Genomic DNA, 13,378 nt, shown 5'->3' on the forward strand with positions numbered 1-13,378 from the left:
TTTATTCTGCTGGGACTTAGGTGGGGGGCTTGGCTGGCGGGGGAGGGGGGGGTCTCCCCGGGCTCTACCTCCCGCGGCTGGGGCTACCCTCCGAGCCGCGGCGGCCGCGGCGTGCGCCTGGGGCCTCCAAAACTGTTTCCAAACTGCCAAGACCGGAGGTGGGCTCGTGGGGGCTGGGGGAAAGGGCTGGGTTTTTTGAGGGGTGTGTGTGTATGATTGTGTGTTTAGATGCTGGGAACCGTGGGGGGAGGCAAGACGACTCGAGACGAGTTGCAATCGAGGTATCTTCGCTCCGGCTTCCTCCTTCTGCCCCGAGACCCCCTCCCCCGTGGTGCTGAGCTAGGGAGGGGAAACCAGGATTTTAACCAAATTAGCATTCACATTCCTGGGAGGATGTAGCCCTCGCCTGGACCTGGGTGATAGAAGCTTTTTGCTCTGTTTTTATTTTTGGAGAGGAGCGCCCTGTAATTGTCCTAAACACATGCTTCTCTCTCCACCCCCCCCTTCTTCCTCCAGCCACCAACGGAGGAGAGAGTCCCCCTTTTTTGCATTTATCTTTTCCTTCCCCTTTCTTTATTAAAGGTCCGGGAGTGGCGGCGCCCAATCAGCGCGCGGCTTCCATTTTGTGAGTTCAACTCCGAGGCTCCCGGGCTTCGCGAGGACGCATTTGCAGCCCCCTCTGCCTGTCCTCTCGGGCGGCCGAGGCGAAGGAGCCGCCTTTCTGGGGCTTCGTGGTGGTGTATTTCATATTGGGGCTCTTTTCGGGGTTTGTAATTTGGCCGTGGGTAGGTAATTGGCTGGAGCAGGGCGGCAGGGCGCGGCAGCCAATCAGCGCGCGGCTTCTATAGGGCTTGAGTTATTAGACGCTGATCTCAAAACATCGTTCATCAGACACCAAGGAGAGGCCAACAGATGAGGGGAGCCATTTTTCTGCAATGGAATTAAATGGCCAAGTGGGTTTTTCCTTTGTTGCAAATGGGGAATGCTTTTCCTTTGACTCCACCATCCAGTTCAGGACGCCTCAGTGTTGTGTTTAACATTTGTCAACAGGCTAAAGGACTCACAATTGGAAGAATGAAGAAGACTTTTTAAAAAGATCTGGATTTTTCCTTATGACTTGGAATCCATCTTTGTCTTGTATAACTAGGTCATAGCACACCATTAATGTCAGCAGTTAACAATTTTGAATTCCAAAAAACCTAAGTAAATGACATATTTAATTTTTTTCCTCTTTTTTTTCTTGGGTGGGTGGGGGGAGCTTGGAGCTGTCTTAATCTGTATTCTCTTGACTGAACAATAAATTTTTAAATATATATAGTTTCCTCTATTAAACACTTAAACCTGGCCATCTTATTAACTCCTTCTGCTCTCTTTTTAACAAGGTAATGTTTTAAATGTATAGTTTTAGGACTAGCGAAATGGCAGCAACAAAAAATTGTAAGCAGTTGTTACTTTTAAGCTTTTAAAAAACCTTTTACGTTGTAAGTACCCAATCCATTCTGTCCTTACGCAGTGCAGTTTTCATGTTAATGTTGCTGAGATGTCCTTAATTTTCTGAACCTTCATCTGCATGTATGTCTTTGTCGCTCTTGTCTAATATAAGCCAGTTAAAATGCTTTTAGACGATTTTGCTTTTATAAAGCTAAGGTTTTTTAGCTTTAAGCTTTTGAAAATGTTTAAAGCAATAAATGCTAGTCAGCTTTCTTCCCAGTAACATGTACACGTTCTTTGAAAATCGATCTATTTGAAGAAAAACAGCTCTGTTTTTCTCGTCTTGGTAGGGGGGTGGGTGAGGGAAAGGAAGACCTTCTCTTTGTGTACAGAGTCTAAAGCCGTCACAGGAAACTAGATTAAAACTGGAAAACAAGTCCTAGCTGGTTCGAGCCAAACACCAACGTTAACTCGCGGGTATTTTCTATGGTGGTTGGGATGGCCGTGCGTCTTTTGCCTTTTGTTTGATTTGACTGTGTATTTTCGCCTTTTGTCTCTTAATGACGATCACACCATTGCTATATCCAGAGCAGTAAACAGTCCTCAGCGAAGCCGCCTTTTGCCAACCCAACCCTGGAAAGTTTGCAGAAGTGGAAGGAGCAGAAAATGCCATGAGAGTGTAACTTACAAAAAGGTAACAACAAGAAAGACACCACCATTCCCCCAATAATCCTAACTAAACAATCCCCCCCCTCCCCCGCCAAAAGATATTTTTTACATAACACGTCCAAAACCTCCGCCCAGCTTGATCTTCCAGACTCCATGGCACCGGGCAGAGCCGGTAAGTTTAAAAAAAAAAAAAAAAAAAAAGTGCCTTTTGCCCCTTCGAGGAAATCTTTTTTCTAGCAGGCCAAGGGCTGCAGATGTTTGGGAGCTGAAGGGAGGTTTCTGGAGCTTTATGTTTGGCAGCCAGATGGGGAGGGGTGGGGGGACGAGGACTCGTCAGACCTTTTTGCCCCTTCTGCCCCGGAGGCGTGGGGAGGGTCTCCCCAGCGAGCTCGGGCATCCATGGAGCCGCCTGCGTTCATCCCCTTCGCTTTTCTAGGTCTGAGCCTTCCTGGGGAGGAGAAAGTTGAAGTGTTTTGGAGATTGGGGGGGGCTCGAAAAACGAGGAAAGCTCCCCACTCGGCCTAGGGCCTCTCTCTCGTTTGATTGTCGGGCTCGCACTCTGAAGCCGGCTTTTCGGGGCTCCTGGGCGGGCCTGCGCTTCCTAAGCAAAAAGAGGACAAAAGGCCGGCGTCCATGTTGGCACCATGACGCAGCATCTCTCCCGCCTGCCACCAAGCGCTGCCTGTTCTCCCGACCGCGCTCGCTCCTCCCTCCCAAACACGAGTTTTATTTTCAGGTTCAGAGCAGAGCCGCAGGCCGGGGCCAGGGCCGGGGTCGGCCGGCGGGCGGGCCGGGCTGCGGGTGGCTAATGGCGGCCGCCCTCCTCCTCCTTCCTCCCTCCTTCCCCGGTTGTCGTTGGGGGCCCGGGGCTGACGGCGGCCCCTCGCCGGGCGGGCCCCGAGAACCCGCCAGGGCACAGCGCCCCACGCCGGAGGGTGGTCGCCGAGACTGTTGCGGGGGCCGTGGGCCTGGGGGCGTCACGCGCCCCGGCTCCCACCGTCGCCTCCGCCGGGCGAGGCGGCCAGACGGGCGCCATTTCGCGCGCCGCCCGCGGCTCGAGCGGTGGCGGCTGCTGCGCGCCAGGCGGGAGGAGGGAAGGAGGCGGCGGGGCCGGGGGGGAGGGGAGGCCGGCGCGCCGCCGCCCGCGTTTCAGGCCGCCGCCCGCGTGGACGCCCCTGGCCGGGGGAGGCCTCGACGACGAGCGCGGGCTCCGCAGCCGCCCCGGACCCCGCGCCCGACTCCGGGGAGGGGTGAGGGGCACGAGGAGACCTCGTTCCGAGCCCGGGGAGCGGGAGCCAGTAGCAAAGGGCCACGGGGACGGTCGGGGCCTCGAGGCTTCCCCTGACACCGCCCGGCGCCTCCGGAGGCGGCGGAAGCCTCCCTCGCGGCCCGACCCTGATCCTAGGCCGACCCCCGCTGCCTACCCGGCCTCGGCGACCTTGTCGGGCTCTCAACGCCCGTAACAGCTGAGCCCGAGGGGTAGCTCCCTCCCCCACTTTGTCCCCACTTTGGGCTCGAGGCCTTCACGGAAGCCACTGATCTAGTCGTGCAGGGCACACCCCCCAACCCTGAGCTCTAGAGGCCGGGTGGGGGGGGGGGTGAGGGAGGATTGTGGCCTGGGAAAGCCGAGCGGGCCTTCCCCGGGATCCCCTGAGGCGGAGGGCTCCAGGGTAAGCCCTCACATCTCCGGCCCATTCTCGGGGAGGGGACGTGGACGGGGCGGGGACGTGGACGGGGCGGGCCTTTGGAAATGCAGATGAGTCGCCTCCTGCTGCTAGTCGCCCTGGCTGAACCTTCGTGACTCAGCCGCCCCCCACCCCCATCCTTTCCAGAGTGAGGGCCCCCTGGGCAGATGGGAAAGGGGGGCTTTTGTAAGGCTCCCTTTCCCTCAAGGAGACCCTACCCGGTTTGTGGCTATCAACACCCTGAGAAACCATCCGACTTTTCCCCGCCAGGCTCTTGGCTGGAGAAAGGGCGACGGCCAGGTATCCCCAGAGTGAACCATCCTCCTTTGGACAGCAGGATCAGGCCTAATTTCACTCTGACAATACTCTAAGGTAGGTGTGAGTCTTTTCCCAGTCTGAGAGGAAGATTTGGGGGGCTTGGGCCTAGAGCCCAGGGAGGGCGGGCAACCCAAACCCGCTAGGCTGGTTCTGCAGCCCCTCCCCCCCACAGATGTGTGGGACTGTTGTGTGTGAAACCGGCTGCCTGCTGGGCCTGCTTGGTCCATCCATCCCCGCCTGTCAGCTTCTGTTGTCAAGAGTTTGGGGCGTGCAATTCTCTGCAGTGTTGAGCAGCATAGGAGAGGCTGAACTTGCAAGTATTTCCCAGTTGTGTGTTTTGGGGTGGGTGGGGTAGGGCCATGGATGCCTCTTCTGAAAGGTAGTCTGTTGCCAGGAAGCTCAGCCCTGCTCTGGCCCTCCCTTCCGGCCCTAGTGGGGGCGTGTGGGGTGACCGTGAGCTGGTCTCTTCCCCTCTGATGTCTGGCTGCTACAGAGGTGAACACAAGTACCTGAGATCTGGGCCAGCTTCCTCCGAGAAAGAGGCTTCTGGACTCTTCTCCCCCTTCTTGGGAATTCCCACGATTTTCTGCACCCCCCCCAGCCCCCCCCCAAGAGTCCTGGTTCTAAAATGAGACAAACTGGGATTTGAAACCTGGCTAGCCATTTATGTGCTGTGACTTTTCATGAGCTGCTGAGTCTCTGAGCCCATTTCCCCATCTGCACAATGGGGCTGGGTCACTGATCCCTAGTCTAGAGTGTGCACCGGAGTCATACAGGTGGCTCATTAGAACATACTGCTGGGGCCCAGTCCTCAAGTTTCTGATTCGGTAGGTGGGGCCCGAGACCTTGCATTTCTACCAAGTTCCCAGGTGATGCCGATGCTGCAATCTGAGGATATGTTTTGAGAGCCTTTGGGTGAGAGACTAAGAGAAAAATTACCAGGGGTACCCAAAACCGCAAAGAAAAGACCCCCCCCCCACCCCGTACCGGAACCAGCCAGGGCATGCCCGGTTGTGGTTTGACCTAAAGGCGGGAACCAGTCAAGTTTTGCTGAGTGTTCAAATTTAAATATCAACCAATAACAGCTCTGTAACCGTGGAAGATCCCTAACTTCCCCATAACTTGTTTGTGCCTGTCTATAAAAAGGCTGTAAAAACCTCACTCGGGCACTCTTAGTGTCACTGACAACGAGTGCGCGGAGGTCTGGGTTCGAACCTGCAATAAACGGCCCTTGCCGCTTGGCTTTGACTCTGGACTCTGGTGGTTTGTTCTTGAGGGTCACCCGAATTTGGGCATATCATTTGGGGGCTCATCTGGGATACCCCCAAGCCCTCCAGACCCCAAGTCAATGGGTCGTCCCTGAAGCCGATCGGTAAGTGACCCGGCTCTGTCCGTTTCTGTCTGTATATCGTCTGTTCGTTTCTGGCTCTCTCCCGCGCGAGATCTGTATCGGGGACTGACACAGCCCTGGCGGACGCGCTATAGGGCAGTCAGTCGGGACCAGTAGGAGACGTCCTCTGGCACCCGTCTGGGGCACCATTTTGGCCCATTGGAGCTTTTCTGTTCAGGTTACGGACACCCGAAACGCGCTAGCGACCTATGTTTCATGTTCTCTATTCTATAACCTTTAAGTGTTGAACCCCTTCTCTTTCACAGGTGACCTGGCCTGGCGCAACCAGAAATCCTCATAACTTTACTGTTTCTCCTTTTAATCCTTTTCTCCACCTCCAGGATACAGATGGGCCAATCTCAAAGCATTCCTCTTTCTCTCCTTGTTGCTAACTTCAGGGATGTTAGAACCAGAGGACAGAATTTGAGTCTAGACATCCGGAGGGGAAAATTAATAACCCTCTGCCGCTCCGAATGGCCAACCGAAGGAACTTTCTGCCTCCCTATAATTGCTAAGGTGAAGTCAAAGATTTTTCTACCGGGTCGCAAGGGACACCCGGATCAGATTCCCTTACATTCTAGTATGGCAAGATTTGGTGGAAAATCCACCCCCTTGGTTGGCCCCCTTCCTGTCCTCAGGAACGTGTAAGGTCCTTGCCATGCGGACTACAGATCCCTCAAAACCAAAGATGCCATCCGCGCCCTTGTATCCCATATTGCCTGATAGTCAGGACCTACTATCCCTAGACCCTCCACCCTATCATCCCCCTCCCCTCGTACCCCAGGCCCTACTAGCACCAGCCGCCCTGCTAGTTGCCCCCCTAGGGGAACCGGGAGGACGGGAAGCGGCAGCCGCGCCGGAACCAGGAGGACGGGAGGCTATAGCTGCACCGGGCCCCATTGAAAACGAAACTGACCTCGAGGGGCCAGCCGGCTGAACCCGCGGGCGCACTCAGCGTGAGCCAAACCCTCGCCTCCCCGACTCCACTGTGGCCCTACCCCTGTGGGAATTAGGACCCCCAGATGAAACAGGCAACCCCCGACTCCAGTATTGGCCCTTTTCCACCAGTGACCTTTACAACTGGAAAACACAGAACTCTCGATTCTCTGATAACCCTAAAGACCTAATAGCTCTTTTAGACAGTGTCATGTTCACCCACCAGCCCACCTGGGATGACTGTCAGCAGCTCCTCCGCATCCTGTTCACTACAGAGGAGCGAGAGAGGATCCAATTAGAAGCAAGAAAGCTGGTTCTCGAAGACGACGGTCAGCCGACATCTAACCCTGACCTCATTAATGCGGCTTTCCCCCTAACCAGACCTCCACAGGACGAATGGGACTACAACACGGCAGAAGGTAGGGGAAGGCTACTCATTTATCGCCAGACTCTGATGGCGGGTCTCCGGGCTGCAGCTCGCAAGCCCACCAATTTGGCTAAGGTATATTCGGTCGTACAGGGAAAGACAGAGAGTCCAGCTGCTTACTTAGACTAATGGAAGCCTTTAGACAGTTTACCCCCATGGATCCAGAAGTCCCTGAGAACCAGGCTGCTGTCGTTATGTCCTTTGTAAATCAAGCAGCTCCTGACATTAAGAAAAAACTCCAAAGGCTAGAGGATTTAGAAGGTAAACAGATCCAGGATCTGCTCCGTATAGCACAACGGGTCTACAACAACAGGGACGCCCCAGAAGAGAGATCAAGGCCACAGAGAAAATGACTAAAGTCCTGGCCTCTATAGTCCAGAAAGAACAGCCACCCCCAGAAGGCACTCAAACAACACGCCCTCCCAGGCGGCACTTAAAGATCAGTGCGCCTATTGTAAAAAAAAAGGCCATTGGGCACCAGAATGCCCCAAAAAGAAACAACCCCGCCCCAGCCAAGGACAATGGCAGCCTAAAACAGCCCCCATACTGTTTACCCAAGATACAGAATAGGGAGGACGGGGTTCGGATCCCCTCCCCGAACCTAGGGTAACATTGCAAGTGGAGGGGACCCCGGTCCAGTTCCTAGTTGATACCGTGGCACAGCACTCAGTTCTGGTCAAGCCCCATGGAAAAGTATCTGAAAAATCTTCCTGGGTACAAGGAGCCACCGGAATAAAAAAGTACCCCTGGACAACTCAGAGGACTGTGGACTTGGGAACTGGGAAGGTAACCCACTCCTTCCTGGTCATTTCTGACAGCCCCTGCCCCCTGTTGGGGAGGGATTTGCTTACCAAAATGGGGGCCCAAATTCATTTCCAACCGGGAGGACCCACAGTGATTGACTTTCACAACCAACCCATATCTGTACTCACTGTGAGACTAGAAGATGAATACAGGCTCCATCAGAAACCCACTCCTCTGGATCAGGGCACCGAGCCCTGGCTTCAACGCTTCCCAGACGCGTGGGCAGAAAAATGGGTGGTATGGGGCTAGCAAAACATCGCCCAGCCCTATTTGTAGAGGTCAAGCCCGGGACAGACCCCGTCCGCGTGCGCCAATACCCTATGCCCATGGAAGCCAAAAATGGCATCACACCGCATATCCACCGCTTCCTTGACCTCGGGGTCCTACGCACCTGCCACTCAGCATGGAATACCCCCCTGCTGCCCGTGCGCAAACCCAACAGCGGGGAATACAGACCAGTGCAGGACCTGAGAGAAGTCAATAAGCGGGTGATGGACATACATCCAACCGTTCCTAACCCCTATACTCTCTTGAGCGCCCTCAGCCCAGAAAAACAATGGTATACTGTTCTGGATCTAAAAGATGCTTTTTTCAGCCTACCACTAGCGCCTAAAGTCAGGAGCTATTTGCATTCGAGTGGACAGATCCAGACAGGGGCATAAACGGCCAACTCACTTGGACCAGACTGCTACAAGGATTCAAAAACTCTCCGACCCTGTTCGACGAGGCTCTACACGAAGATTTAAGTGAGTACAGACAACAACACCCTAATATAACTCTCCTGCAGTATGTTGATGATCTCTTAATAGCTGCCGAGACGCCCGAAGCCTGCATCCAGGGAACCGAAGGTCTCCTGCGAACTCTGGGAACCTTAGGCTACCGCGCCTCATCAAAGAAGGCTCAGATCTGCAAGTCAGAGGTAACTTACCTGGGTTACTTACTGAAAGGGGGGCAACGCTGGCTAACGGATGCCCGGAAGGAGACCGTCCTTCGTATTCCCAGACCGCAGACACCACGACAGGTGAGGGAATTCCTGGGGTCGGCTGGGTTCTGCAGACTATGGATACCAGGGTTTGCTGAATTAGCAAAGCCTTTATACCAGGCAACAAAGGACCAACAGCCCTATAGTTGGACGGAAGAAGCCAAACAGGCCTTCCAACGAATTAAAACTGCTCTGCTATCAGCACCTGCCCTGGGACTCCCCGATGTCTCCAAACCCTTCCATCTATGTGTAGATGAAAACCGAGGCATAGCTAAGGCGGTGCTAACCCAGCATTTAGGCCCTTGGCGCAGGCCAGTAGCCTATCTGTCTAAAAAGCTAGATCCAGTGGCCGCCGGATGGCCACCCTGTCTCCGGATGGATGATTGCAGCCACTGCCCTAATGGTAAAGGATGCTGATAAGCTGACCATGGGCCAAGAGCTACAAGTCACCACCCCGCATGCCATCGAGGGCATCCTCAAGCAGCCGCCTGACCGATGGTTGAGCAATGCCCGACTCACTCATTACCAGGGACTGCTGCTGAACCCCCTCAGGGTCATCTTTACCCCCCCAACGGCCCTGAACCCAGCATCACTGCTGCCAGACCCAGACATGGGAACCCCACTTCATGACTGCGCCGACATACTGGCTCAAGTTTACAGGGGAGGACTTGCAGGACCAACCATTATCGGATGCGGACGCCATCTGGTTCACCGATGGAAGCAGCTCCGTTCACCAGGGACAAAGGTATGCGGGGGCGGCCGTAACTTCAGAAACCGAGGTGGTTTGGGCAGAAGCCCTACCCCCCGGAACCTCGGCCCAAAAGGCTGAACTAATAGCCTTAACCCAGGCCCTAAAATTAGGAAGAGACCGCAAGCTAACCGTGTACACTGATAGCCGATAGATATGCCTTCGCCACCGCTCACGTACATGGGGCGATATACAGAGAACGGGGGCTCCTCAGAGCCGAAGGGAAAGACATCAAAAATAAAGAAGAGATTCTAGCCCTGCTAGCAGCCTTATGGGAACCCAAAAAGCTAGCGATTGTGCATTGCCCAGGACACCAGAAGGCAACCGACCCAGTTTCCTGGGGCAACAGTTTGGCCGATTGGACTGCAAAAGACATAGCTCGGCCCCCAGCGCAATTACTGACCCTACAGCTGCCAGACCCCGGACCCCAGGAATTGCCCCCCAGCCCTGAGTATTCAGAAAGCGATATTCGATGGATGAGTAAACTTCCTATGACCCGAGTCAAAGATGGCTGGTGGAGAGACTCCAAAAGCAGCATTATACTCCCAGATAAACTAGGGTGGCAGGTTCTAGAGCGGATCCATCACAGCACCCACTTAGGTTCCCGGCGAATGTTGGACTTACTGAGACAGACTGGATTAAAAACCAGAAATGTCTCCAATAAGGTCGATCAAGTAGTCACTAAATGTACACTGTGCCAACTCAACAATGCGAATAGCAATCCTCAGGCAACAGGGGTAAGACAAAGAGGGAGCAGACCGGGGACCTATTGGGAAGTAGATTTCACTGAGGTAAAACCAGGAAAATATGGATATAAGTATTTGCTAGTTTTTGTAGATACCTTTTCAGGATGGACTGAAGCCTTTCCAACCAAGAATGAAACGACGCAGATTGTAGCCAAAAAGATCCTGGAAGAAATCCTGCCCAGGTATGGTTTTCCAGTAATGATAGGGTCAGACAATGGACCTGCATTCGTCTCTAAGGTAAGTCAGGAACTGGCTTCCATACTTGGGGCTGATTGGAAATTACATTGTGCATACCGACCCCAAAGCTCAGGACAGGTAGAGAGAATGAACAGAACATTAAAGGAGACCCTAACCAATTGACCATGGAGACTGGCGTTAATTGGGTGGTCCTTCTCCCCTACGCTCTGTTCAGGATGCGTAATTCCCCATACAAACTGGGACTCACACCCTATGAAATAATGCATGGTAGACCACCCCCTATCATCCCTAACCTAAAAGATAACCATGTCAAAGCTGAGAATGATAATAGTCTTGAATTCTGGTTCTCCCTACAAGCCTTGCAGAAGGTCCATGAAGATGTATGGCCCAAATTAAAGGAACTCTATGAGACTGGACCCCCGCCTATTCCACATCAATTCCGGCCAGGGGATTGGGTCCTCGTCAAACGTCATCGGCAGGAAAATCTGGAACCCAGGTGGAAAGGACCCTTCCAGGTCATCCTGACAACACCTACGGCCATCAAAGTAGACAGAATCGCCACCTGGATTCATTGCACCCACGCCAAGCCTGTACACCCATTCTCAGACCTCATCGGACCTCCAGCGAAAGGAACAACCTGGACAACCAACCGGAGTAAGGACAATCCCCTAAAAATCACCCTGCGCCGCAAACCACCCAAGCCATAGCCATGATAATCATTCTGTTCTTTGTAACCTCTTTTATTTTACAAACTCCCTTTGTGAGCGGAGGCCTCGAACCTCCAGCTAAGGAGGCAATACTACATAACTTATATGGAAAACCATGTGAATGTAGAGGGGGAAAGTCTGAATCCCCAGTAGTACCCGAGTGGTACACCTACACACAGGATTGTGGAGAAACAACCGCCTATTTAGTTCAGAATTATGGAGCAATGGGGGGCTCTCAATCATGGAAATGTGTTCCTAAACCTAAAACTCTCCCCCCTAGCTCTAGATGCCCCTGTAGCACTTACCAAGACTCCATGCACGGTGCTTGCTATACTGCTGTCTAGCAGTGTATAGGACAGGATAACAAAACCTACTTCACCGCAGTATTGCAGCGTGCCAGGACTGCCGCGGTAACGGGAGAAAATGAATATATGCAGGCAGGGTGCCGGGGCACAGTAGGAACTCATGTGTGCTGGAATACCAAAGCCCCGGTACACGTTTCAGACGGGGGTGGGCCCCAAGATACGGTCCGACAGATTGAAACCCGGAAGAAACTTGAAAAAAATATTTCAGGGGATGTATCCCCAACTTAATTACCACCCACTAATTCTGCCTGAAAATAGCCATTCCGACCTGGACCCTCAGATTATGGATATAATTAAGGCTACCTTTGCGCTCCTAAATGCCTCCAACCCCGCTCTAGCCCAAGACTGCTGGCTATGTCTCCCTCAGGGGCAGCCCAGACCTATAGCAATCCCTACCACCCTAAGCCTCGATAGCACTGATGACTGTCATCCCTTTAACCCCGTCGACCCCTTCCCCATGCAATCTCTCATTGTATTCAATATCTCATGTCTTGTTAAAAATCACACAGACGCTAACGACAGTATTGATTTAGGGGAAGTCTCTTTTGCTAACTGTACCAACTATACAGTAATCAACTCCTCACTATGTAGCTCCAACACCACTGTATTTATATGTGGGGGCAATCTCGCTCACACTTACCCCCAAATTGGACAGGAATCTGCGTCCCAGCAACCCTCCTTCCGGATGTAGACCTGGTTCCAGGGGATTCCCCGATGCCTATACCTAGCTTAGACTATCTACCAGGGAGAGCCAAGAGAGCAGTGGCAGTCATCCCCCTATTAGTAGGGTTAGGAATAACGGGAGCTGTAACAGCTGGATCGGCGGGCTTAGGTGTATCTGTCCACACATACCATCAACTTTGGCGACAGCTAATAGAAGATGTACAGGCCCTGTCCGGAACCATCCAAGACTTACAGGATCAACTTGATTCCCTAGCCGAGGTAGTATTACAGAATAGAAGGGGACTAGACCTGTTAACTGCAGAGCAAGGTGGGATATGTTTAGCCCTCCAAGAAAAATGTTGCTTTTGTGCTAACAAGTCAGGAATAGTAGGAACAAAAATCAAACAACTCCAAGATTTAGCCCGCCATCGGAAAGAATTAGCTGACAACCCTTTATGGTTCGGACTCAACGGCTTCCTCCCATACCTCCTCCCCCTCTTAGGGCCATTGCTAAGCTTGCTACTTCTCCTCACAATAGGGCCATGTATCATAAACAAAATGTTAGCTTTTATCAAAGAAAGAGTCAACACTATTCAACTGATGGTCCTCAGAACCCAATACCAACCTATCGTTAATGAAACATTTGGTCAAACACATAAGATCCAAGATTGGCTCTTAAGGCACCAAAGAAAGGGGGGAATGAGAGACTAAGAGAAAAGTTACCAGGGGTACCCACAACCGCAAAGAAAAGACCCCCTCCGGTCCCAGAACCAGCCAGGGCGTGCCAGGTTGTGGTTTGACCTAAAGGCGGGAACCAGTCAAGTTTTGCTGAGTGTTCAAATTTAAATATCAACCAATAACAGCTCTGTAACCGTGGAAGATCCCTAACTTCCCCATAACTTGTTTGTGCCTGTCTATAAAAAGGCTGTAAAAACCTCGCTCGGGGCCTCTTAGCGTCACTGACAACGAGTGCGTGGAGGTCCGGGTTCGAACCTGCAATAAACGGCCCTTGCCGCTTGGCTTTGACTCTGGACTCTGGTGGTTTGTTCTTGGGGGTCACCCGAATTTGGGCATATCATGGGCTGGGTAACACCTGGGGGTGTTGTGAGGAGGACGTGAACTAGTGCTTTTGAAACCGAGGCGTTTGCTTCATAATAATGGCAACTCTCCTTACTCTCCTAACACAAGCTGACTGGCTCCTGGTGTCCCACTGTCTCCAGGAAGCTCCACAGCTGGAGATGGTGTGGCCCTTGATCTCTGACCCCTCCCCCATGCGGTCTCTAGTTAGGGATTACTTTGATGAACCATT

At 53.0% G+C, this 13,378-nt stretch overlaps 1 long non-coding RNA gene across 4 annotated transcripts; it reads left to right on the plus strand.

Moving 5' to 3' along the window:
* The first annotated feature begins 134 nt into the window (after window positions 1–134).
* LOC124518312 (uncharacterized) lies at window positions 135–13,095 on the plus strand. 4 transcript variants are annotated; one of them, XR_006963655.1, is made up of 4 exons: window positions 135–158; window positions 2,020–2,125; window positions 4,056–4,157; window positions 10,692–13,095. It is a non-coding gene; the product is annotated as an uncharacterized LOC124518312 (long non-coding RNA). The 4 variants fall into 4 exon arrangements; XR_006963652.1 differs by lacking the exon at window positions 135–158 and adding an exon at window positions 817–953; XR_006963653.1 differs by lacking the exon at window positions 135–158 and adding an exon at window positions 878–1,203.
* The last annotated feature ends 283 nt before the right edge of the window (window positions 13,096–13,378 follow it).

This window comes from Lynx rufus, unplaced genomic scaffold, assembly GCF_022079265.1.
Source record: "Lynx rufus isolate CCGP_SWC_20201006 ecotype Redwood Valley unplaced genomic scaffold, mLynRuf1.p SCAF_24, whole genome shotgun sequence".
NCBI lineage: Eukaryota > Metazoa > Chordata > Mammalia > Carnivora > Felidae > Lynx > Lynx rufus.